Below are 25,484 nucleotides of genomic sequence, written 5' to 3'. Positions count from 1 at the left end.
GTGACCCCTGGTTCTGGACCCACCCACCATCGGGAACATCTTCCTTGCATCTACCCTGTCTAGTCCTGTTAGAATTTTATAAGTCTCTATGAGATCCCCCCTCATTCTTCTGAACTCCAGCGAGAACAATCCTAACCTAGTCAATCTCTCCTCATATGCCAGTCTCGCATCCCTGGAATCAGTCTGGTAAACCTTCGCTGCACTCCCTCGAGAGCAAGAACATCCTTCCTCAGAGAAGGAGACCAAAACTGCACACAATATTTTAGGTGTGGCCTCACCAAGGCTCTGTTTAATTGCAGTAACACATCGCTGCTTCTATACTCTATTGCAGCAACACATCCTTGCTCCAGATCATTAATATATATTGTGAATAGCTGGGGTCCCAGCACTGATCCCTGTGGCACCCCACTAGTTACTGCCCTTTTTTGTGAAGACAGAACCAAAGTACGTATTCAATTGCTCAACCATTTCATTGTCCCTTATTACACATTCCCCTGTTTCTGTCTGTAGAGGGTCTACATTTGTCTTTACCAATCTCTTTCTCGTCAGGGTAGCATGGTGGTTAGCATAAATGCTTCACAGCTCCAGGGTCCCAGGTTCGATTCCCGGCTGGGTCACTGTCTGTGTGGAGTCTGCACGTCCTCCCCCTGTGTGCGTGGGTTTCCTCCGGGTGCTCCGGTTTCCTCCCACAGTCCAAAGATGTGCGGGTTAGGTGGATTGGCCATGCTAAATTGCCCGTAGTGTCCTAATAAAAGTAAGGTTAGGGGGGGGGGGGGGTTGTTGGGTTACAGGTGTAGGGTGGATACGTGGGTTTGAGTAGGGTGATCATGGCTCGGCACAACATTGAGGGCCGAAGGGCCTGTTATGTGCTGTACTGTTCTATGTTCTATGTTCTATATCTATAGAACCTCTTAGTGTCAGTCTTTATGTTCCCTGCAAGCTTTCTTTCATACTGGCCTTGTATAACTTAAAATTGAACTCCAGTTCGGACTAGTACCAGTCATTTCGAAGTTTTACTAATTTTTCCTTTAAGAGATTACTTAAACTTGACGGGCTGAATGGCCTCCTTTTGCACGATACTATTCCAAGGCGTTGCCAGGGTTAGGCATGCTGTTCATATTTGGGTGAGTTGAGCACTGATCTACTTCAGATAGTGTCATGTATTACCCCTCATCTGCATACTGGTCTCATGTTAGATAGAGATTTATAGTCTCATGTTCAGTGGAATCCTATGTTCGGTACAGTTATTAATTGGTCGCCTGTTCAATGGCATACTTGTTGTGTACTTAAGCTAAGTAACAAAAGAAGTAGTGTTGACGGGAAGGCATTTTTATGATCAGTGTTATGATTCCAGCTGCTGTTAATATTGGAGAAGTCAGATCCCAGAGTGAAACCCAGCTTGATAGATCCTCATAATTTTCTGAAAATCTGTGGAGGAAAGATATTGAACAAACTCACAGGAGCCTATTGATGAATTTTTAATACAAACAATAAGATATTTTTTAAACATTAAAAGTGAACTATATTGCACCAGACAGAAATGTTGTAAAGATATCAATATAAACACAAGATGATTCAAATTCACATGATTAATTTACTTCAATATTACGATCCCGGACTAGATCCCAATATTTACTAGGATACTGGACAGGAGCATCAATCGCTTTTTTGATATTTGTAAAACTATGAGAAAGGATACTTCACTCCAGGAGAGATTCCATGCACGAATAGGGATATGTTGTATTAAAACAAACTTTATTATTTATAGCATTAAACTACCTTAATATCACAGAAATATAGCTTACAATTACCAATTAAACAATGCTTAACAATAGAATGAGACACTTTAACTTCTAACTCATACCTCCTTTATCTCCAATCAAGCAAAATCCACCACAGGTCAAAAGCCTCTTTTTTGAGTTAGCAAACGCATGATTACTTGCCGTTATCTGGTTAGAAAGTTCTTTGAAAGACTGCTTGGAGAGATAGAAAGATTCTTTCAGTAAACAGGCTGAAAATCAGATTAATGCTGTATCTGACAGCCTTCTGCAAAATCTATTATTCAGCTTCAAGAAAACTAACTAAAAACTCGACCTGCTCCAGAGCTGGCTCCTCCCATTGCTTACATCATCTTTATTCCACTCAAATCCCATGACCTACGTACTTAGGTTTAAACACAATGTGCGGGTTTCTCCGTCCCGCTGCACCATATTTCAGGATTCTCCGTTTCGCTGGCTGGTCAATGGGGTTTCTCATTATGGGGCAGCCCCACACCCTCGGGAAACCCCCGGGCTGCCGGCAAAACGGAGAATCCCTATCACAGAGAATTCAGCCCAATATCTTTAATTATCTACTCCCCAAGGAATCCCCAGAAAACATAACAACATCCCATTAGGCCTATCCTTGTAAACATAAACATAGCCTGACAGAATGAAGACCTCACTTTTATGACCTCCTAAGTGTCCCTTTTGCAGTCACAAAGTCTGTCTGTCTCTTAAACCAGGATTTATAAAAATATAACTGCAACAGATATATACATGCCCTAACCCAGGCTTTTAAAACGTTACTGCAGAAAATACATATAATACAATATATATACCAATTTCTCACATTCATTACACCCATTAGAATCTTTACAGACACAGAAACCAGTGAAGAATTATCATTGGCTTGAAACAAATGCTTCTCTCTTGGGAGTGGCGCACTTTCAAAGTGTTTTCTTCTGGTAAATTTATGAGCATTCATTTGATGCTTTTATTCCAACTGGTATCTTTCCCCTAAATGAACCAAACACCACACTCCAAACTCACCATTTCTTCAACTGCTGCACAAACAAATAATTTCCCTGAACCCTGTCTTCTGGTAGTACTTCTACAAAATTGATCATGTTACTGACTCCTATAATTTATGATTCAGTTAACTACTGTCCTAGTAGACTTATAGTTTTTCTTCTCAGAGAGCTTAAAGCCCCTGTCTTCTCTCTTACCCGAGAAAGAACGTAAAAGGACGTACTGGTGCTGGAGGGTGTGCAGAGGACATTCACTAGGTTAATCCCAGAGCTGAAGGGGTTGGATTATGAGGAGAGGTTGAGTAGACTGGGACTGTACTCATTGGAATTTAGAAGGATGAGGGGGGATCTTATAGAAACATATAAAATTATGAAGGGAATAGATAGGATAGGTGCGGGCAGGTTGTTTCCACTGGCGGGTGAAAGCAGAACTAGGGGGCATAGCCTCAAAATAAGGGGAAGTAGATTTAGGACTGAGGTTAGGAGGAACTTCTTCACCCAAAGGGTTGTGAATCTACACAATTCCTTGCCCAGTGAAGCAGTTGAGGTTCCTTCATTAAATGTTTTTAAGATAGAGATAGATAGTTTTTTGAAAAATAAAGGGATTAAGGGTTATGGTGTTCGGGCCGGAAAGTGGAGCTGAGTCCACAAAAGGTCAGCCATGATCTCATTGAATGGCGGAGCAGGCTCGAGGGGCCAGATGGCCTACTCCTGCTCCTAGTTCTTATGTTCTTATGTTCTCTCTGACATACACACTGAATACTATCTCTCTCAACTCCTACCCTTTTTCCCTGTGTCTATGACACTGGATCACAGTCGCGAGGCAATAGTAAAGTTTTTCTTCAGTTTTACTTCAGAATCACTGAACTTTCAACTCCATTCAACCCATCTCATTAAAATCAAGGGTTGAAAAACCGCATTAAAATGCATACATACATATAAAAATACCTGAAACTTCTTAACCACAGATCTATCCAGACTCCCAGGCACCAAGGTACATAAACAAAATCTGAATGAAACTCAGGCTGGAATGCATTGTCTGAAAGAGTTGTGGAAGCAGTGTAGATAATAATTTGCAGTGCGGAATGGATAAATACCTGAAGGGAAAAGCTTGTAGGGTTGTGAGGAAAAAGCAGAGAGTGGGATGACTTGGATAGTACTTTCAAAGAGCCAGCACAGTACGATGGGTCGAATGGCCTCAGTCTGCATTATGTCATTCTAGGAAGAAAATTCAGGGTAATGAAAGAGGTAGAGGCACTGATTACATGGATACCAGGGGGAGCCTGCCAAGTGAGAACACATAGAGATTAGAAGAGAAGTTAACAAAAAACAATTAGGAGGGCGGAGAGGAACTATTAAAGTGAATGTTCAAGGAACATAAAACAACATAATAAAATATTTTGAAGCACACAAAAGAGGAACATTGAGATGGGAGTAAGTCCACTGAATAATGGATAGGACAAAATCACAGGTAACGAGAGGGAAATTAGAAAAATATTAAATAATTGTTTTACCTCAGTATTTACCAGAGAAACAGACAAATGGGTGTAATATCAGATGATGTAATTGAAAATGAGGCAAGACAATATAAATAAAAACAGGTGAAATATTAGATGAACTAATCAATCTTGAAAACAGGAAAAAAACCTTGATCTGGACAGATAACATTCACAAAATGTTAAAAGAATCTCAGGATGCAGAGGTATTAATTAACATTCTTAATAATTCATTCGAAGAAAGTGTAGTGCCAGAAGACAGGCAGATGTCTGACATTTCACTGATATTTAATAAGGGAAATCAAACAAATCCAGGAACTATAGGCCAGTCAGCTTAACATCATAGAACATAGAACAGTACAGCACAGAACAGGCCCTTCGGCCCTCAATGTTGTGCCGAGCCATGATCACCCTACTCAAACCCACGTATCCACCTATACCCGTAACCCAACAACCCCCCCCTTAACCTTACTTTTATTAGGACACTACGGGCAATTTAGCATGGCCAATCCACCTAACCTAATCAGTAGCAGGAAAAATAATGGAATCCCGACTGAAGGAGAGAATTGAAAATGCACCTAGAAACAAGAAATATAATAATGAATAGCCTGAATAGTCAGCATGGATTTGGGGCCGCAGCCCTGGTGGTGCATTACAGGGAGAGCATTTCTCCAAACACCAGTACTGAGGCAAAGAAGCCAACTACAAGGGAATCGGACCAGCTCTACCCTTCCTGACTGACATCCGGTACAAATAAACAACAATGGGACCGGAACATGGCAACTCTCTAAGAGCTCTTCCCTACAGATCCTCTTCCTACATCTTTTATAAGCATTATTATGGTATATTTTATAATTATTAATTATTACAGTATGTCCTTTGTATTCATGTATGAAACGATCTTCCAGGACTGTACGCAAAACAATATTTGTTACCGTAGTTCGGTACATAATAAATCAATAATCATAATTGACAATAAATCAAATCAAATGAAAAAAGGGAATGTTTTGCTTAATCAATTGGGGGGAATTATTTTGAAGCGGTAACAGAGTAAATAAGAGTAACATGATAATTATAGGTTAACTCTATTTTCAAAATGATACCACATAATTGGCCACCATAATTGGTGTTTGGTAGAGAAATAATTCCTGCACTTCTCTGATCATTGATAGTTCTTTCGAACAGCGGCCATGATGACTTAGCTTGTACATCCTGTGTGCCCATGGTGATTGTACCTTGTGCTTCCAGCATGGCCATGATGACTGTATCCTGTGCTTCCAGCGTGGCCATGATGACTGTAGCCTGTGCTTCCAGTGTGGCCATGATGACTGTAGCCTGTGCTTTCAGTGTGGCCATGATGACTGTAGCCTGTGCTTCCAGTGTGGCCATGAGGAGTGTAGCCTGTGCTTCTAGTGTGGTCATTATGGCTGTAGCTTGTACTTCATGTGCATCCATGATGACTATAGCCTGTGCGTCTAGCATGGCCACAATGACTGTAGCATGTACTTCCTGTGCATCTATGATATTCATTTAAATTCCACCAGCTGCTGTGGTGGGATTTGAACCCATGTCCACAGGGCATTTGCCTAGGCGTGTGGATTAGGACCCAGTGATGTTATAGCTGCACCACAATGACCCCTCTGTGCATCTATGATGACTGTAGCCTGTGCTTCCTGTGTGTCCATGATGACTGTAGCTTCTGCTTCATGTGCATCCATGATGACTATAGCTTGTGCTTCCTTTGCATCCATGATAACTATAAATTGTGCTTCCAGTGTGTCCATGATGACTGTAGCCTTTGGGATGAATGTAGGAATTCCAGATATATTGCACTATAGGTATTTGATGAAGTAAGGCTTAAAAGCCTGGGTTAGGGTGTGTTTGACTGCTGAAATCATGCTTTAAATGATACTTGGTTTCAAAGACAACAAAGCTTTTGCGAGCCAGAGGTGCAATTAACCATTGTAAACAGCTTGGGCTAATGTAGCTTTGTTTTGATTGAGCGAATTCCCTGGGGAGGTAATTTGTTATCAGCTTGGTGGTTCGATGTAATTTCTGGGTGGACCAAAGGCTTTTTGAGGAAGCATTTTCAGTTCGGTTCTGTTCCGGATGAAGTCAGGTTTTGCTCTCTGCAGTTTAGTTAAAGATCAATTTATAGTCTTTAAAGCGGTGTAGACTTGTCTGAGGACACGGGGGGCTAAAACAAGGCACTTGAAACAGCTTTGGTAGACATACAGCCAGAGTTTCTCCATGGGTCTAGCCAAATTAAATCTTTTCTGTCAAGCAGTGTCAAGCGATCTCTTTTTCAAAGAATAACTCTATAAAGTGAGCATTCCTCTGTGCCATTGGTATTTAAGGCGGATTGAGAACTGAGATGGTTGATTTCCTTGTTGTTTCTTTGGGAATAAGGATAGCAACTAAGGGTATTGTATTCACTGTATGGAGTAGTATTGTTTAAGGGGTAATTGTAAGCTATTTTCTGGGGTGATGTTAAAGATTATCATACAGGGCAGCACGGTGGCGCAGTGGTAACACTGCAGCCTCACAGCGCCGAGGTCCCAGGTTCGATCCTGGCTCTGGGTCACTGTCCGTGTGGAGTTTGCACATTCTCCCCGTGTTTACTTGGGTTTCACCTCCACAACCCAAAAGATGTGCAGGGTAGGTGAATTGGCCACGCTAAACTGCCCCTTAATTGGAAAAATGAATTGGGTACTCTAAATTTATTAAAAAAAAGATTATCATACTGTGTTGGTAATACAGTTTATTTTAATATACCGGGGGCAGGATTCTCCCAGCCCTGAGAATCTCCGCGACTGGGCCACGCCTCCCCGACGCCGGCATGTGATTCTCCGCAGAGCGGAGAATCGGCACGGGTGTGGTTGGCGTGGCGCCGGTCGCGGGCCGCTCTACATGCTCCCCCCCCCTGCACATCCTACCCCTGTGTGCGTGGGTTTCCTCCGGGTGCTCCGGTTTCCTCCCACAGTCCAAAGATGTGCGGGTTAGGTGGATTGGCCATGCTAAATTGCATCGCTATCAGAAGAGGTATCTATGGATCATGATGAGATGAGAAAATACATATTAAGTGCATATGAACTAGTGCCAGATGCCTACAGACAATAGTTTAGAAATCTAAGAAAACAACCAGGTCAGACATACACAGAATTCAAAAGAATGAAACATAGTGGGCGCGATTCTCCGGACTCATGACGCGTCGGAGAATAGCGGGCGGCGCAAATTTTTATGGCCACGCTGGTCCGACTCCCTCCCGCTATTCTCCCCCCCCCCCCACGGCTGCCCCCCAACACGAATCGCTGCTCGCCGTTTTTTTACGGCGAGCAGCGATTCTCCCCTGGCCGATGGGCCGATTTCCAAGGCCTTTACGGCCGTTTTTACGAACTAAAAACACACCTGCTCTCACCGTTCGTAAAAACGGCCGTAAAGTGCCGTTCTGGGAAGTCCCGATAGTGGGCACCGATCGCGGGCAGCGGGTACTTACCCCGCACACTCTTTCTTACTCCACCGCCCCGATGGATCCGTCCGCGGGACTTCTGAGGGGCATAACGGCCTGCACATGCGTGGGTTTCACGCATATGCGTGATGACGTCATCCGCGCATGCGCAGGTTGGAGTCGTCCAATCCGTGCATGCGCGGCTGACGTCATCATACGCGTCAGCCGTCGCTAACTTTGGCGCGCGGGCTTAGCGAAATTCGTTAAGCCCTCGATGCCGGAGTTCACGGCCGCGCGATGCTAGCCCCGACTGGGGAGCAGAATCGGTTCCCGGTCAGGGCCGCGGAGGCTGCCGTCAAACACGGCCGGTTTCACGGCAGCCTTCACGACTCTCCGTATTTGCGGAGAATCGCGCCCAGTAATTTTGTGAATCGATAAGAGCATTAAAAATAGACCAAACTTATGACGCTCTTAGGGAAACGATTATTTTGGAGGATTTTAAAGATTCACTTCCCACAGCAGTGAGAACTCATGTGGAAGAGCAAAGAATGAAACCTGCTAGACTGGCAGCAGAAATGGCAGATTATTTTGAATTAATTCACAAAGCAAAGTCTGATTTCCAACATCAATTTCAATCTGTGAAGGATAGAAACTGTGAAAATTTGAAATTTTCAGGTGGTCAAGGCAAGGGAGGTTTATTTGGTGATGTTAAGGAGAGTGTGCCTCAGATTAAAAAGGAAACCTATGGTGGTGGAAGAGAAATAATAAAACTTGTGTTTTCATTGTAATAAAGTTGGACACATAAAGTCAGAGTGTTGATGGCTTAAGAAAAGTAATGGGAAGATAGCCAGTAGGGTTTATATAAAGGTGGAAGAAAATCATTGTTGCAGTGGAACAGGAGCAACAGAGTAAGTATTAGTATTTTTACCAATTGTAGGTGAACCATTTTAAACAAGGTTTAGTGAGCCTTATCAAATTGAAAGAAAATTGCGTGAGGTGTATTATATTTGATAAGAACACCAGATAGAAGGAAAACTCACAGAGAGTGTCATGTTAATATGCTCAAAAGGCATTTTGATAGAGAAAGAAAGAAGGAGGAGGTATTAATTGTTGTAATTCAGGGAGAAGAGATCAATCATTCCTCAAATTAGATTGGACAATATAGAAGTAATAATAAATTGGGATAAATTATTGAGTTACCTTCCGAAGGAAAAACAAAATGACTCAGAAGAGTTATTTCTTACAGTCTCATAGAGCTGTATGTGGAAATAAATTGGGAAGTGTAAAAGTAATCATGCAGAATATAGATGTAGGAAATGCTATTCTCATTAAACAACATCCATACAGGCTCACTCCACTAAAGTTAGCACAGGTGTGAAAGGAGATTGATAGCATGCTTAAGAATGATATCATCAAAGTGAGTTTCAGCGATTGGAGCTCACCTATTGTGATGGTACCAAAGCCAAATAGAACACAACAATTTTGTGTGGACTATAGAAAAGTCAATTCAGTTATGAAGTCAGATTCGGATACTATTCCCCATCTGGAAGACTGTGTTGAAAAGGTGGGACAAACAAATTTTATTTCAAAACTTGACTAACTTAAAGGATATTAGCAAATACATTTATCAGAAAGGGTGAAGGAAATTTCAGCTTTTGTGACAGCAAATGGTCTGTATCAGTTTAAAGTCATGTCATTTGGAATGAAGGATGTGCCAGCAACATTACGAAGATTAACCAACAGTGTAATTTCCGGACTTAACACTGTTCAGCGGACATTGACAATTTGGTGGTGTTCAGACAGACGTGGAAGGAACATTTGGAACATTTAAAGGAATTATTCAATCATCTACAGGAGGCTGGATTGGTGGTAAACGTGGATAAGAGTGAATTTGTGAAAACTCAAGTTACATTCTTAGGCCATACAATTGGGCATGGTCACATGCCCTATGGAATGTGAAAACAAAGGCTATTAGGGACTTTCTAATACCATCAACAAGGCAAGACGTTCTGGTGTTTCTGGGCATGAGCGGTTTCTACCGGAAATTTGTGCCAAATTTCAGCAAAGTGTTTGCTCCACTGACTGAACTTCTGAAGCAGCACAGGAAATTTCATTGGACGATGGAATGTCAGGAGACATTCGATAATCTAAGAACTGTGTTCACCACCGCACTAGTGTTCATGACATCTAATCATGCCAAACCATTTAATGTGGCAATTGATGTGAGTGATGTGGATGTTGGCGCTGTACTGTTGCAGGAAGTTGGCAAAAGAATCAAAAGGCCTGGTGTTTATTTTTCTCTGAAACTAAATGTTCAGCAAAGGAAATATTCAATCATCGATAAGGAGACATTGAGTTTGGTACTGGTGTTACATTTTGACATTATTGTTGCTATAAGTTCATCGGAGACAATTGTATATACAGGCCATAATCCATTAAGGTTTTTGGAAAATTTAAGGATCGAAATGCAAGACTGTTCAGATGGACTTTATTGTTAAAACCAATTAACTTAAAAATTATACATGTTACAGGAAGAGAAAATGTGATTGCTGATGCTTTATCGTGACTTTGAAGTGTGAGGGGCGGAATTCTCCGCTCCCGGGAAAAATCGGGAAGGCCGGCGTGAGCTCGGCCGAGTTTCACGACAGCCTTGGAGGCCGCTCCTCTCACCGTATTCACCCCCACCCGGGGGGCTAGGAGCGGCGCTCCGCCGGGCGTTGATACTTGCGTTAAGGCGGCGAGCCGAGAATGACGCGACGGCGATGCCTATGTGACGTCAGCCGCTCATGCGCAGGTTGACCGGCTCCAACCCGCGCATGAGCGGCTGACGTCATGACGGCTGACGGCTCAAACCCTCGCATGCGCGGTGGCCGTCTTCCCCTCCGCTGCTCCGTAAGACATGGCGGCTTGATCTTGCAGGGCGGTGGAAGGGAAAGAGTGCGTCGCTTTGAAACGCCGGCCCGACGATGATGGGCACTGATCGCGGGACAGTCCCTCCCGAGCACGGCCGTGGTGCTCACTCCCCTCTCAGCCCCCTACAAGCTTCAAAAGGGCCTTTGGCACCCATGTTCACGACGGCAGTTACCAGGTGTGGTTGCCGCCGTCGTGAAACTGTCGCGAACGGCAGGCCGCTTGGCCCATCCAGCCAGTGTTTCTGCATAGGTCTGACTGGAGTTAGATGTTTTCTCTTCTCAAAGAATAACTCTGTAAATCATAGATTATCATAGAATTTACAGTGCAGAAGGAGGCCATTTGGCCCATCAAGTCTGCACCGGCTCCTGGAAAGAGCACCCTACCCAAGGTCAACACCTCCACCTTATCCCCATAACCCAACTCTAAGGGCAATTTTGGACACTAAGGGCAATTTATCATGGACAATCCACATAACCTGCACATCTTTGGTCTGTGGGAGGAAACCGAAGCACCCGGAGGAAACCCACGCACACACGGGGAGGATGTGCAGACTCCGCACAGACAGTGACCCAAGCTGGAATCGAACCTGGGACCCTGGAGCTGTGAAGCAATTGTGCTATCCACAATGCTACTGTGCTGCCCACTAAAGCGAGTATCTCTCTGTGCCATTGGTATTTAGGATGGATTGACAGCTGAGATGGTTTATTAAGCAATTAAGAGTATTATATTCACTGTGTTGCGCAGCATTGTTTAAGGGGTAAATGTATGCAATTTTCTGGGGTGCTGGTAAAGATTTTAATACTCTGTTATTGATAAAGTTTGCTTTAATATACCATACCCCTATTTCTTTCGGCAATCATACTTGGAGTGAAGTATCTTTTCCTCACAATCTTACAAAATGAAACTAAAATATTGCTGTGGGTCTGGAGTCACATATAGGCCACACCAGGTAAGGACGGCAGATTTCCTTCCATAAAGGACATTAGTGAACCAGATTTTTTTTGCAACAATCGACAATGGCTTCATGGTCATTATTATGCTTGTATTTTTAATTCCAGATTTTTTTTATTGAATTCAAATTCACCATCTGCAAGGTGGGATTTGAACCTGGATACCCAGAACATTACCCTGGGTCACTGGTTTACCAGTCCAGTGACAATACCACTACACCACCGCCTCTCCAGTGTGGACATGATGACTGTAGCCTGTGCTTCCCGAGCGACTCTGACGACTGAAGCCTGTGCTTCTAGTGTGGCCCTGATGACTGTAGTCAGTGCTTCCAGTATGGCCATGATGACTGTAGTCAGTGCTTCCAGTGTGGCCTTGATGACTGTAGTCAGTGCTTCCAGTGTGACCTTGATGACTGTAGTCAGTGCTTCCAGTGTGGCCTTGATGACTGTAGTCAGTGCTTCCAGTGTGGCCTTGATGACTGTAGTCAGTGCTTCCAGTGTTGCCTTGATGACTGTAGTCAGTGCTTCCAGTGTTGCCATAATGACTGTAGCCTATGCTTCCAGTGTGGCCTTGATGACTGTAGCCAGTGCTTCCAGTGTGGCCTTGATGACTGTAGCTTATGCTTCCAGTGTGGCCTTGATGATTGTAGCCTGTGCTTCCAGTGCTATCCTGATAACTGTAGCCTATGCTTCCAGTGCGACTGTGATGGCTTTAGCTTGTGCATCCAGTGCTACCCTGATGACAGTAGCCTGTGCTTCCAGTGCGGCCACAACGATTGTAGTCTGTGCTTCCAGGGTGAACATGATGACTGTAGCCTGTGCTTTCAGTATGAACATGACGTTTGCCTGTGCTTCCAGTGCAACCATGATGACTGTAACTTGTTCCTCCAGTGCAGCCATATGACTCTTGCCTATGTTTCCAGTACGACCATGATGACTGTAGCATGTTCCTCCAGTGCGGCCATATGACTCTAGCCTGTATTTCCAGTGTGTCCATGATGACTGTAGCCTGTGCCTCTAGTTCAGCCATGATGAATTTAGCCTGTGCTTTCAGTGAGGCCAAGGTGTCTCCCACCTGTGCCTCCAGTGCGGCCATAATGACTGCAGCATTTGCTTCCAGTGTGACCGTGATGACTCTAACCTGTGCTGCCAGTGTGACCATGATGACTATAGCCTGTGTTGCCAGTGTGACCATGATGACTGTAGCCAGTGCTGCCAGTGTGACCATGATGGCTGTAGCCTGTGTTGCCAGTGTGACCATGATGGCTGTAGCCTGTGTTGCCAGTGTGACCATGATGACTGTAGCCAGTGCTGCCAGTGTGACCATGATGGCTGTAGCCTGTGTTGCCAGTGTGACCATGATGGCTGTAGCCTGTGCTTCCAGTGTGACCATGATGACTGTAGCCTGTGTTGCCAGTGTGGTCATGATGACTGTAGCCTGTGCTTCCAGTGTGGTCATGATGCCGAGAGCTTGTGCTTATTCGTTCATGGGATGTGGGCTTCACAGACTATCCCAGTAATATTGATTTATTGCCCATCCCTAATTGCCCTTGAAGGGGCAGTTAAGAGTCAACCACATCGCTGTGAGTCTAGAGTCACATGTCGGCCAGACCAGGTAAGGACAGCAGAATTCCTTCCCTAAAGGACATTAGTGAAACAGATGGGTTTTTTACGACAATCGACAATGGCTTCATGTCATCATTAGACTTTTCTTTTAATTCCAGATTTTTAAAATTGAATTCAAATTTCACTATCTGCAGTGGTGGAATTTGAATTGAGCCCCAGAGCATTACTGTGGGCCTCTGGTTTACCAATCCAGTGACAACACCATTGCTCCATCGTCTCCTCAGTGTGGCCATGATGTCTGTAGCCTGTGCTTCTAGTGTGACTGTGATGACTGTAGCCTGTTCTTCCTGTGCTATCCTGATGACAGTAGCCTGTGCTTCCAGTGCGGCCACAACGAACAATAGCCTGTGCTTCTAGTGTGGCTATGGTGACTGTAGCCTGTGCTTGAGTGTGAACATGACGACTGTAGCCTGTGCTTCTAGTGTGGCCATGATGACTGTAGCCTGGGCTTGAGTGTGACCATGATGCCTATAGCCCGTGCTTCCAGTGTGACCATGCTGATTGTAGCTCATTCTTCCAGTGTTGCCATGATGACTGTAGCCCGTGCATCCAGTGTAGCCATGATGACTGTAAATGGTGCTTCCATGCTGCTCTCAGCTCTTTGATGGAAGCTGTTTGTGCTCCAATGGATGTTGTGACATCCGTCATCAGTTGCATCATGTTGGACTCCACAGGTGCTGTTGTTGTTGCGTCTCTTACCTATTGGTGTACAAGATAGACTTTCATCCGCTTCCATAGTTAGTTTTTCCTGGCATACGTGTCTAGTTCGAGAGTTACAGCTTCTGGGGCACCACTCTGCCTCAAGTGCAGCTGACCAGGAGTCTCTCTCTCACTTTCTTTTAATAATCTTTATTCTCACAAGTAGACTTACATTAACAATGCAATGAAGTTACTGTGAAAATCCCCTAGTCGCCACATTCCGGCGCCTGTTCGGGTACACTGAGGGAGAATTCAGAATGTCCAATTCACCTTACAGCACATCTTTCGAGACTTGTGGGAGGAAACCGGTGTACCCAGAGGAAACCCACGCAGACATGGGGAGAACGTGCAGACAGTAACCCAAGCTGTCTTACCACTGTGTTACCGTGCCGTCCATTATTACCGCCTACTATTTGAGTACTGGAAGGATTTTGCAGGTTCATACTCAAGCTGTTTGGCAGCATTGTGATCACGCCTTCCTTGGCCATCAAATCCCAGATGGGACTCGAACCCAGAGCTTCTTGCCCAGAGGCAGGAACACCACCCACTGCGCCACATGACTTCCACTCCACATGCCGATGAACATTTTTTTGAAGGATAGGATGTAAAAACAAAGCAAGTTAAACTCTATAATATCTTGGTTACATAGAACCATATGATTTCTACAATGCAGGAGAAGGCCATTCAGCCCATCAAGTCTGCATTGAGGCCGACTCCCCCACCCTATCTGCGTAACCTAACCTTTGCCTTCTGAAATCCAAACTAGGTTTTTTAAATAACACTGAATTTGTGGAACTCGCTGTCCAATAGTACGGTGGAATCTGAGTCATTAAATGTTTTCAAGGAAGAGATAGATGCTTATGATCTAAAAAAAACAGGTTAAAGGGATATCGGCAATAGGTGTGGAGGTGGATTTGAAACCAGGAGGAGATCAGCCATGATCCGACTGAATGGCGGGGCAGGTTCAAAGGGCTAAATTGCCGACTTCTGCTCCTAATTCTTATGTTCCTATGTAACCAAGGCAAGTAAATGGCATTCAGATGCAGATCAACCATAATCTAACTGAATAGTGGAACAGGCTCGAGGGTCTGAGTGGCCCACTCCTGTTCCCCTGTTTCTATAAAAGGTGAGGGTTTTTACAATCTTACTGCAGCTGCAGGAACAATGAGGAATTTGGCTGCAATCTCAGGTCTCATGCAAAATAATGAAAATTAAGAATTGCTTTCAAATTATCTCATGCCACTTCATGGTTGATGAAGGAGGACAGGGTGATCAGCTAGCACCAGAACAGTTCTGCCGTCCACTGTATGTTCTGGGCCTGGTGCACCAACCTAATTATGTTTCTTCTTAAATATTGGCTGCAGTTCCTGAAAAGCTGCCATTGTATTGACTATTCAATACTCCTTCCCAATATCATACATACAAAGAACAATCGTTCAATCTCCCCACTTCTAAACTTGCTGTTGGGAGGGTGGGGGGAGGATTAATTTCAGCCAGTATTTCTGCCTATTTTTTACAGATGAGTTACAGCACCCAAGTGGGAGTAGTTTGGAGAGATTCTGGGGAGGCATTATAAACGATTGTTCTTTGTATGTATGATATTGGGATGGTGTAAACTCCTGGTTCCCCAAAGTAAGCAAAATTACATAAAGTAGAATAATACATGCATATTATAAAAATAATATTATGTAACATGCACTTAAAGGAACAAATGTAAAAATGAAGCTAACAGCATTAATCTTTCATCATACTGCCCTGGGGAAACACTTTGCAAAGTATTTTAAAGCCATTACCATCTGTTTTTAGAGGATAGAGTCCCTACAGTGCAGAATGAGACCATTTGGCCCATCATGTCTGCACCGACCCTCAGAAGAGCACCCTAACTAGGCCCTTCCCGATCTCCATAGCCCCATCTAACCTGCACATTTTTGGACACTAAGGGGAAATTTTAGCATGGCCAATCGACCTAAACTGCACATCTTTGGATTGTCGGAGGAAACCGGTGCACTCAGGGGAAACCCACACAGGCGTGGGGAAAATGTGCAAACTCCACACAGACTGTACTTCAGGACATGTGACAATAAATCAATCAATCAATCAATCACCCAAGGCTGGAATCGAACCAAGGTCCCTGGCGCTGTGTGGCAGCAGGGCTAACCAGCGTGCCACCGTGCCGCCCTTTGCTGTGAATGAACGGACTGTGTCCAAGTTAAATTTTTCAGAGACTTTCTTCCCTTTGTGGCATTTCTGGTCATTTCTCTGCCTACCTGGAGACCCTTCCTGCTAAATAATATTCCCTGAAGCAGCCAGTAGGCCAGCAGGTGGCCTCCATTACCTGTGCCACACTCAAACCTAGCCCTCAGAGGACAGCTGCAGAAGGACATTGTGAAGCACTTGCTGCTTCTCCCCTTCAGGGGCACCTGGCTTGAGTGATTGACCCTGAGCGGCTGAGGCCTGTTTGAGGAAATTTCCAGGCCAGACAATGTGAAGGCAAAACCCCCAAAATCCACCACAGAGTGTGGCCCCACTACCGTCAAACATTACCCAGCCATCATGTAACCTTGTGTTTGTTCTCAGTGCAGGCAACATAAGCTCGCTGATGAGTCAACTCTCTCCCACCTCAGTGTATGATCAAGAGGAGGACTGATTTAAAACGGCGGAAGGAAATGGCTCTGAGGCACCGCTCATTCGCTCAGCTCAGAAGATGGAGGTTTTATATCTGGTTGCTCTGTGTCCTAATCACCTCTGTCACTCTCCTGATGATTTCTCTGGTCATTCCCGGTAAGTATAAAGTTCTGCTGTCGCTTGCTTTCAGTATGAAAATGGGGTAAGGAGCTCCTCACTTTGAATCTTGAGTTTTGTCATTTTAAGCAAAGTTGCAGAAAATAAATATGTAGCAATGGAGCTGACACCAGTCCAAGAGCTGACTCCTGCTAACTTGATGGTTTTGTTTTTGTTGGTAAAGAATGCATTCTTCACACTTATTGAAAAAGTTCACATTAAAATTAAATTGGTGCTTTTACTTCCATGCAACTCAACCATTAACTCGCCCAGTGGGATATTATTCTCTTCCCAATTTCATTCACCAGAGGATACGGAATCAATGGAGTGGTTTGCTAGGCTACATTTAGAGGTCAGTTAGCTGTGAACTGGTGTGAGAGTGGAGTCACACTTAGGCTAGACAGGGAATGATGACAAGTTCCCTACCTGGAAGGTGAACCAGTTGGGTTTAAAAAAAAACAATCAGACATTTTCATGGTCATTTTATTAACACCAGCTTTTATTGAATTTGAACTTGCGCACTCTGGATTTCCCATTTAGTGTTAGAAATTACTACATTACCATAACCCACGGCAGCACAGTGGGTAGCACTGTTGCTTCTCAGCTCCAGGGTCCCAGGTTTGATTCCCACTTGGGTCACTGTCTGTGCGGAGTCTGCACGTTCTCCACGTGTTTGTGTGGATTTCCTCCGGGTGCTCCGGTTTCCTCCCACAAGTCCCGAAAGACGTGCTGTTAGGTGAAATGGACATTCTGAATTCTCCCTCTGTGTACCCGAACAGGCGCTGGAATGTGGCGACTAAGGGGCTTTTCACAGTAACTTCATTGCAGTGTCAGCCTACTTGTTACAATAATAATAATAATCACTTATTGTCACAAGTAGGCGTCAATGAAGTTACTGTGAAAGCCCCTAGTCGCCACATTCCAGCGCCTGTTCGGGGAGGCCGGTACGGGACAATAAAGATTATTTTAAGAAGATTATTAAAGTAACCCAGATTGCAATGACTAGCAGCTAAATTTGAACTGATTCCTCCTGAGTACCAACCGTTTGAGACAGTGGTCACCTGCTACAATCCTCTTTTTTTTGCCTGTAAATTATTTTTAAAAATATTTTTGACCTTCCCTTTCCATCAGGTGCCTCTGTGCCACGTCGTACCCAGTTTGCCCTAATTTTTGACCTAAGGTTCATATTTCTGGCTCTTTGCGTTCAGAGTCGCAGATACAGTTTGGCCTTTCATAGCCCACATTGCCCTCTACAGTTTCTCACGGAAACTGCAGCCGTCCTGTTATTCTGACAGCGGCAGTTGGTTGAATTGAACATTGAGATGTCAGGGTGAAGAAACAGCCAGAGCAGAGGACTTCCTAATCGGGAAAAAGCAAAAAACCCAATTAACGGCTGAACCTAAAGTCCTACAGCATACTAGGTAACCATAGTCCCAGATGACCATGGGCTGCTTTCCACTTTCAGGGGGAGAGCTGACTGGTGGTGATTTAATCTCAGGAGAGGGGTACGGTTGGGTTGGGGCCTTCATGAAAACCTCAGCCAGTATAAGAATTGAACCCGCGTTGTTGGCCTTGCTTTGCATCATGAACCACCTGTCTAGCCAACTGTGCTAAACCGGCCCCCAGCATGCAGCATTCTGGGAGAGCATTCGGCCCATCGTGGCTGTCGACCCCTTGAAAGACCTGTCCTAATAATCCCTCTCTCCTGCTCGTTCCCCGTTGCCCTCTTCCGACACTGAATCTTCTGGAGGTTTCTGCGGCGGCAAACCTCAAGTGGTCTGATGGACCTGGAAAAAGGTGGAGATGGGTCAAGGGTTGGTAGGCAGCGCAGAATGAGCAGGGGCAATGGGGTGCAGTGCCTTGCATTGCTGTGCCAGGGAGAAAGTTAGAGTGGATGATCGGGAGGATCTCTGCTGAAATTCAATTGCAACATTTCATAGAGTGTATAGGCCAGAAAAGTCTGCTGGAAATGGGCGCGATAGTTACAGGAAGATACATTTCACACTGTTACAGGAAACACAGCCAAACACAGAACACGATATATTGTAGAGATAAGCATATCATTGATAAATAGGTGCATTTATCCATAAGGTCTCATTAAGGATTTACGTATTGTCTGTCTCTCCTTTCTCTCAGACATTGAACACATTTCGAAGCGTGAAGTCACAAGTAAGTAGCCTGTTTGTAACTTTGGTCAGAGTTTTATGGTCGCCTGGGGTCTGGAGGGCTGGCTGGGAGGGTTTATTTTTGAGGGGGTTTTAATGAGGCTTAATGATGAGGGGGGGGACACTGGAAGGGTTGGCCAGCCAAGTGGAAGTAGCCTCGTTGCCACGATTTAAACAGGGGCGGTGGGGGGGGGGGGGGGGGGGGGGGGGGGCTGACGATGGCAGGGACCATGCCTCCAGTAGCAGCAATGACAGACCCAAACGGCAAACCTTTAAAATGCAACATTTAATAATTTAATGGGTGTAGAACATAAGCAAGCAGAAAAATACACACACGTACACGACACAAACACACACAGCACATAGACCCAAATTGACGCATTAATGCAGATGCACGCATAGACATGAATACAAATGCATGGATGAACCCCAAAGACACCTGTTTCCACACTTAAGCAATGAGTATGTATGTTTGTATATATCTTAAGTATAATTGTCTTGATTTAGGATGTTAATATAACAAAGTTAATACAGGATGTGCATTGTCTGTTCCAAATTCCCATCCCCAGATTTTTTTATCCAGAGACGAAGGGAATGAGGTGTCTCAGCTCCAGGAGAGAATTGTAACTCGCGGGCTGTGTTGATCTAATAGATCCAGTCACCAGTAAATCTGTACATCAGATCATCATGGGGACTGTTTCCTGGGGTAAATAACAGTTATTCTATGTACATAGGGCGTGAATTTGAGAAGATTAGGGTGAGCCAAGCCATCTGAATAGTACGGTTCTAAGCAAACGCAGGAATACAGAACTGGATGGGAATGCAATGCTCCCATTCCCTGGGGATCCTCATGCTTGGTGCTACAGACAGGATGGGGTTTAACTTAAAACAGCCCTGATTTCTCTTCTGACCACCCATCCATACACAGAAGGGTGTTTTTGATTATTATTTCCCTTTTTGGTGGGGTATTTTGCAACCCCTCAGCTTTGGTGTGAGGGCCATTTCTATTAATAATCCCACAGAGACTCCCGATAGGGTGAACTTAGAGGGTTAGTTTATTCACGCACACTTAAAATGCAGGAGGGGGTGACACGACATAGATGCCTGTGCATTCATACACTAAATGAGGGGTAGGGATAGAGAAAGAAAGATTTACAGGGTATAAATTACAAGAGTCAAAAATTATTGTGCACGATTCCCCGAAAAGATTTCTAAGTGTGATAGCGAACGGATACTGCCTATAGCTTCTCGGCACTGAAACAGCCCTTGCATAGCCAACCCCACTCAGCTCGCAGCCATGGTGCCGAAACCACTGGCCCCAAGGTTTGGAGATGTGGACCTGGGGCGGCTCCTGGATGCGGTCGCGTCCAGGAAGGCTGTCCTGTTCCCCCGAGGTTCCCGGAGGATGTGCCACAGGGCAGCCAGTGCCGCTTGGGACAAAGTGGCAGTGGCCATCAGCTCAGGCAGTGTGACCAAGAGGTCAATGACCTACACCGGGCAGCATAGGTGAGTTGCCACCAACCTCCCTTCCCCCCCCCACTCCGAGACCTTTCCACCCCCACGTGAGCATCCCATCCTCCCAACGCTCCATGTGGCCCCCAACTCTCCCTTCAACCCTCCGCCCCCCCAACCATTCCTTCACCACCACTCCACCACTGTGAGCCACGCATGAGGCTAATGATGCCCTCTCTGTGTCTCCGCAGGAGAAGCTCTCCCACAATTGCTGGCAGAGGCCCCAGAGGTTGATTGTCTGACTGTAGTTGATGACCATCCGGTGCTTCTCCTCAGTCTTGACGACCACCACTTGGGCTGTCCAGGGGTTGGTACTAGCTTCAATGATCCCCTCTCGTAGGAGTTGCTGGACCTCCAACCTGATAAAGGCCCTGTCCCGGGCACTGTATCGCCTGCTCCTAGTGGTGACGGGCTTACAGTCCGGGGTGAGGTTAACGAAGAGCGAGGGTGGGGCGAACTTAAGGGTCGCGAGGCTACAGACGGTGAGGGGGGGGGTCCACCGAACCTTAAAGTAAGACTTTGGAGGTGGCACTGAAAGTCGAGCCCCAGTAATAGGGCAGCGCAGAGATGGGGAAGGTCGTAGAGATTAAAGTTAGTGTACAATACGCCTTGTATCAAAAGAGTCACGACACAGTACCCCCGGATTTCGATGGAATGTGATCCAGAAGCCAGGGAGATTTTCTGGGTCACGGGTAAAATTGGGAGGGAGCAGCGCCTTACCGTATCAAGGGCGAAAATCTCCAACCCCACGCAGGGTCGGAGAATCGCCCGGGGGCGCCGATATTCCCGCTCCCGCCATGTTCAAAATTCTCCCACCCGCCATAAAACGGCGTTCTTCAAATCCCGCCGCCCGCCTCGGAGAACGGCTGGCGCCGGCGGGATGCCATTGTTTTTTTGGGCTTAATTATTCTCCGGCCCAGATGGGCCGAAGTCCCGCCAACGTGGGCACGGGTCACGTCGGCGAAAATCAAAGTTGGTTTATACCGGCGTCAACCATTGATGATGGTTGACGCCGTTCAGTTACCTACATCGAGTGCCGGGGAAGGGGGGGGGGAGGGGTTGTGAAGAGAGAGTGAAATCACTTACATCGCGTGCCGGGGGTGGGGGGGCGGGGTGGGGGTGGGGGGTAGGGAGTAGAGGTAGGGGGGCTAGGGGTAGGGGTAGGGGGGGTTGTTGGGGGTGGGGGGTGTTGGGAAAAGAGAGAGATAAATCACTTATCTCGAGTGCCGGTGGGTTGGGGGGGAGGGTTTGTGAAGAGAGAGTGAAATCACTTACATCGCGTGCCGGGGGTAGGGGGTGGGGGGATAGGGGGTAGAGGTAGGGGGCTAGGGGTAGGGGTAGGGGGGGTTGTTGGGGGTGGGGGGGGTGTTGGGAAGAGAGAGAGATAAATCACTTACCTCGAGTGCCGGTGGGTTGGGGGGGGGGGGGGGGGGGTTTGTGAAGAGAGAGAGTGAAATCACTTACATCGCGTGCCGGGGGGTCGGGGTAGGGGTGGGTGGTCGGGGTAGGGGTAGGTGTAGGGGTGGGGGGTAGGGGTGGGGGTGGGGGGTAGGGGTGGGGGGTAGGGGTAGGGGTGGGGGGTAGGGGTAGGGGGGGGGGGGGGGTAGGGAACTCAAGGTTCTGCAAGATGGCATAATTAAGTTCAAACATTTGGAGTAATAAATAATGAGGATCACCAAGAGTGCAGCAAATTTTTTTCTCTCTCTCTCTCAGATAGGCACGCAGCACAATATACTCGCCATTTAAAAAAAAACAAGGCATTCACATCTATTCCAGCCGTGTTGGTTGCGGACTCTGCCACCCCTACCCCCCCCCCCCCCCCTACACCCCCACCCCCCAACCCCTACCCCCACCCCCACCCACCCCCTACCCCCCAACCCCTACCCCCACCCCCCCACCCACACCCCTACCCCCTACCACCCCTACCCCCCACCACCCCTACCCTCCTACCACCCCTACCCCCCACCACCCCCCCACCACCCCTACCCCCCTACCACCCTACGCCCCCTACCACCCCTACCCCCTACCACCCCTAACCCCCCACCACCCCTACCCCCCCTACCACCCCTACCCCCCCACCAGCCCTACCACCCCTATCCCCCAACGCCGGGCGGCGTTGATGATGTTGCCCGACGTCAACCGACGCGCCACTTCCGCAGCGGGTGAAACTGACGCGTACAGCGTCACTCCGCTGTTGGCCCTTTCGGGACGGGAGATTTCGGGCTGATAAGCGGGCCCCGACGCCGGAGTCACCAGCGCCGTTTTTGCCCACCGGTCAAGGGCGTCACGATGGACTTCGGTGAATTTCGCCCCTGGGTGGATAAAGCTGTCTGTGCTCCTAGAGTCAAAGAGGCAGACCATCTCGTGCCAGTTGATCCGGATGGTCATCGTGGATTTCGTGAGGTGATGAGGTCGAAACTGGTCTAGTGTGATGGAGGCGAGCTTCGGAAGGTGGTGGGTGGGCCGGTCGGAGGTAGCGGTGGCCAGCGTACGACCGGGTGAGCAGGGGTCCCGAGAGGTGACGGAGTTGTTCCAAAATGGCAGCCCCCATGGGCCGCGTGTGGCCGGTGGCATCGAAGGTGGCGTCAAAGATAGAACATAGAACATAGAACATAGAACAGTACAGCACAGAACAGGCCCTTCGGCCCTCGATGTTGTGCCGAGCAATGATCACCCTACTTAAACCCACGTAACCCGTATACCCATAACCCAACAATCCTCCCATTAACCTTACACTACGGGCAATTTAGCATGGCCAATCCACCTAACCCGCACATCTTTGGACTGTGGGAGGAAACCGGAGCACCCGGAGGAAACCCACGCACACACGGGGAGGACGTGCAGACTCCACACAGACAGTGACCCAGCCGGGAATCGAACCTGGGACCCTGGAGCTGTGAAGCATTGATGCTAACCACCATGCTACCGTGAGGTGAAGATGGCGGCTCCCACGGGTCGCACATGGCGGGTGGCAGCGAAGATGGGGGCGGTCCGGACAGACAACAGACAGCGCTGCTGGGCCTAGGAACTTTAGGGACAGGTCGGGCCTGGCAGACTTTGGCGAAGTGGCCTTCCTCCCACACCCGTTGCAAATCGCGTTCCGTGCAGGGCAGTATTGTCTGGGGTGCTTACCCTGGCCGCAAAAGTAGCATTTCGGGCTCCCGGCGTTGGGGGCTGCTGCACGGTACAGGCTTGCGCCGCACGCGAGATGGGTGATGGCGGCGCCCACAACGTCCACGAGGGTGCCGCATGGTCGGAGGTGTAGGCCTCCATGTTCTAGAAAGCCACCTCCAGTGAGTTTGAAAGTTGGACTGTCTCTGGGAGGCCGAGTGTACCCCCTTCTAGCAAGCACTGGCGGATGTAATTGGATTTAATGCCTGCGACATAGGCATCCCAGATCAGCAGCTCCGTATGTTGGACAGCCGATACCGCCTAGCAAGTACAGTTCCGGCCGAGTCCCACAAGGCACTCAGGAATTCAGCTTGTGATTCTCCGGGGCTTTGTCGCCTCGTGGCAAGAAGGTGACTGGCGTACACCTCGTTTACTGCCTTTACGTACTGTCCCTTCAGCAGCATTAGCGCCTCCGTATGCAAGGGGGCGTCTCTGATAAGAAGGAAAACTTGCGGGCTCACCCGTGCATTGAGTATTTGAAGCTTTTGGAGGTCGGTGACGTCGTCGGTGGAGGATCCGAGGTAAGTTTCAAAGCAGCTTAGCCAGTGTTCGAATGTCGCAGTGGCGTCGGCTGCTTGTGAGTCCAGCTCCAGGCAATCAGGCTTGAGTGATGAATTCATCTTAAAAGTTTAGCTTATTAAATTGATGTGCCATCAATTAACACAAGATGAGTAGTGAACGAAACTGTGACTTTAAAAAGCTAAACAGAAAGCCTCCTGGCCATTGATCCCGAACCTGGGCAGGGCCGGAGGTCAGCCATCTTTATACTGAGCCCGAGGGGAGGCGGAGCCATCAGGCAGTGGTTTACCTGCATCTAGCCTCCACTGTGGGCGCTGAGAATTTCCCTGTAGGTCTAGCCAATGTGGTGCATGGTCCGATACTACGATTGCTGAATACTCTGTGTCCACCACCTCTGCTGACAATGTTTTGTCCAATATAAAAAAATCGATACTGGATTATGCCTTGTGCACATGAAAGTAGAATGAATATTCCTTGCTGCTTGGCTTCTCAAATCTCCACGGATCAATCCTTCATGTTTTGCATGGTCCAAAAATTTAGAAAGTATGTTTTTTGATTCCAAAGTCTAAACCATTGATATAAATTATGAACAACATTGGTTCCCTATGAGATCTCACTGCACGACTTTTTTCATACTGAATAGTTGCCCTTTACTCTCTGTTTTTTGCATGCTGGCTATCTGTTCTGCTACTTGCCCCTTGACTCCACATGTGCTGACTTTATTCATTAGTCTATTATGTGGGACATTATTGAAGGTGCTGGAAAGTTAAATATATTGCAGCCACTATGTCACCCTTGTCTACTCTTTCTCTTACCTCTTCAAATAATTCAATGCAGCTAGACAAACAAGGTTTTCCCTTTTGAAATTCTTACTGATGATTAATGATTATCTTTTTGGTTTGTTGATTTTTTTTCCTATTCGCTCCTTTAGTATATCCCCATTATCTTTTCTGGTACCAATGTTAAACTGACAGATCTGTCACTGTCTGGACACTTTCTCCCTTCTTAAATATAGGCAGAACATTAACTATCCACCAGTCCTCTGGTAATATACTTTCCTTGATGAATTATTAGAAACATGTAATACGGGCCGAATATAATTTATCTGTACATCTGAAAACCAAACCCAACCGGAAAGCAAATGTTTTTTGAATGCAGTCAATTTGTATGTTAATAAAGCAATGTAATATTATATTCCAGGTGTAGTAAGTGTTAGCAGTTCAGAAATAGGGGGCTCCAAAAATGGGGCTATGTCCCACGCCAGCGTAAAAACACTGGAGTTGTAATCTGGAGATTCCTTAAAAATATTAGCAGCTATTCTCCTACCTGCAGGGGGCTTGCAGGGCCCCGGAGTGCTTCTCGCAGCTTTAGCTCCGTATATGGGCACCCCGCACTTCCGGTTCCGAGTCTGCGCAT

At 46.7% G+C, this 25,484-nt stretch overlaps 1 long non-coding RNA gene across 2 annotated transcripts; it reads right to left on the bottom strand.

The window, feature by feature from the left end:
- Nucleotides 1-901: 901 nt before the first annotated feature.
- LOC119974188 lies at nucleotides 902-25,452 on the bottom strand. 2 transcript variants are annotated; one of them, XR_005462481.1, is made up of 4 exons: nucleotides 25,395-25,452; nucleotides 3,886-4,006; nucleotides 1,865-1,976; nucleotides 902-1,428 (listed from the first exon to the last, which is right to left on the bottom strand). It is a non-coding gene; the product is annotated as an uncharacterized LOC119974188 (long non-coding RNA). The 2 variants fall into 2 exon arrangements; XR_005462480.1 differs by having other exon boundaries at nucleotides 1,865-1,973.
- Nucleotides 25,453-25,484: the final 32 nt, after the last annotated feature.

The sequence above is a fragment of the Scyliorhinus canicula genome, chromosome 12 (genome assembly GCF_902713615.1).
Source record: "Scyliorhinus canicula chromosome 12, sScyCan1.1, whole genome shotgun sequence".
NCBI classification, from domain to species: Eukaryota; Metazoa; Chordata; class Chondrichthyes; order Carcharhiniformes; family Scyliorhinidae; genus Scyliorhinus; species Scyliorhinus canicula.
This window is presented reverse-complemented; position numbering and strand designations above follow the sequence as displayed.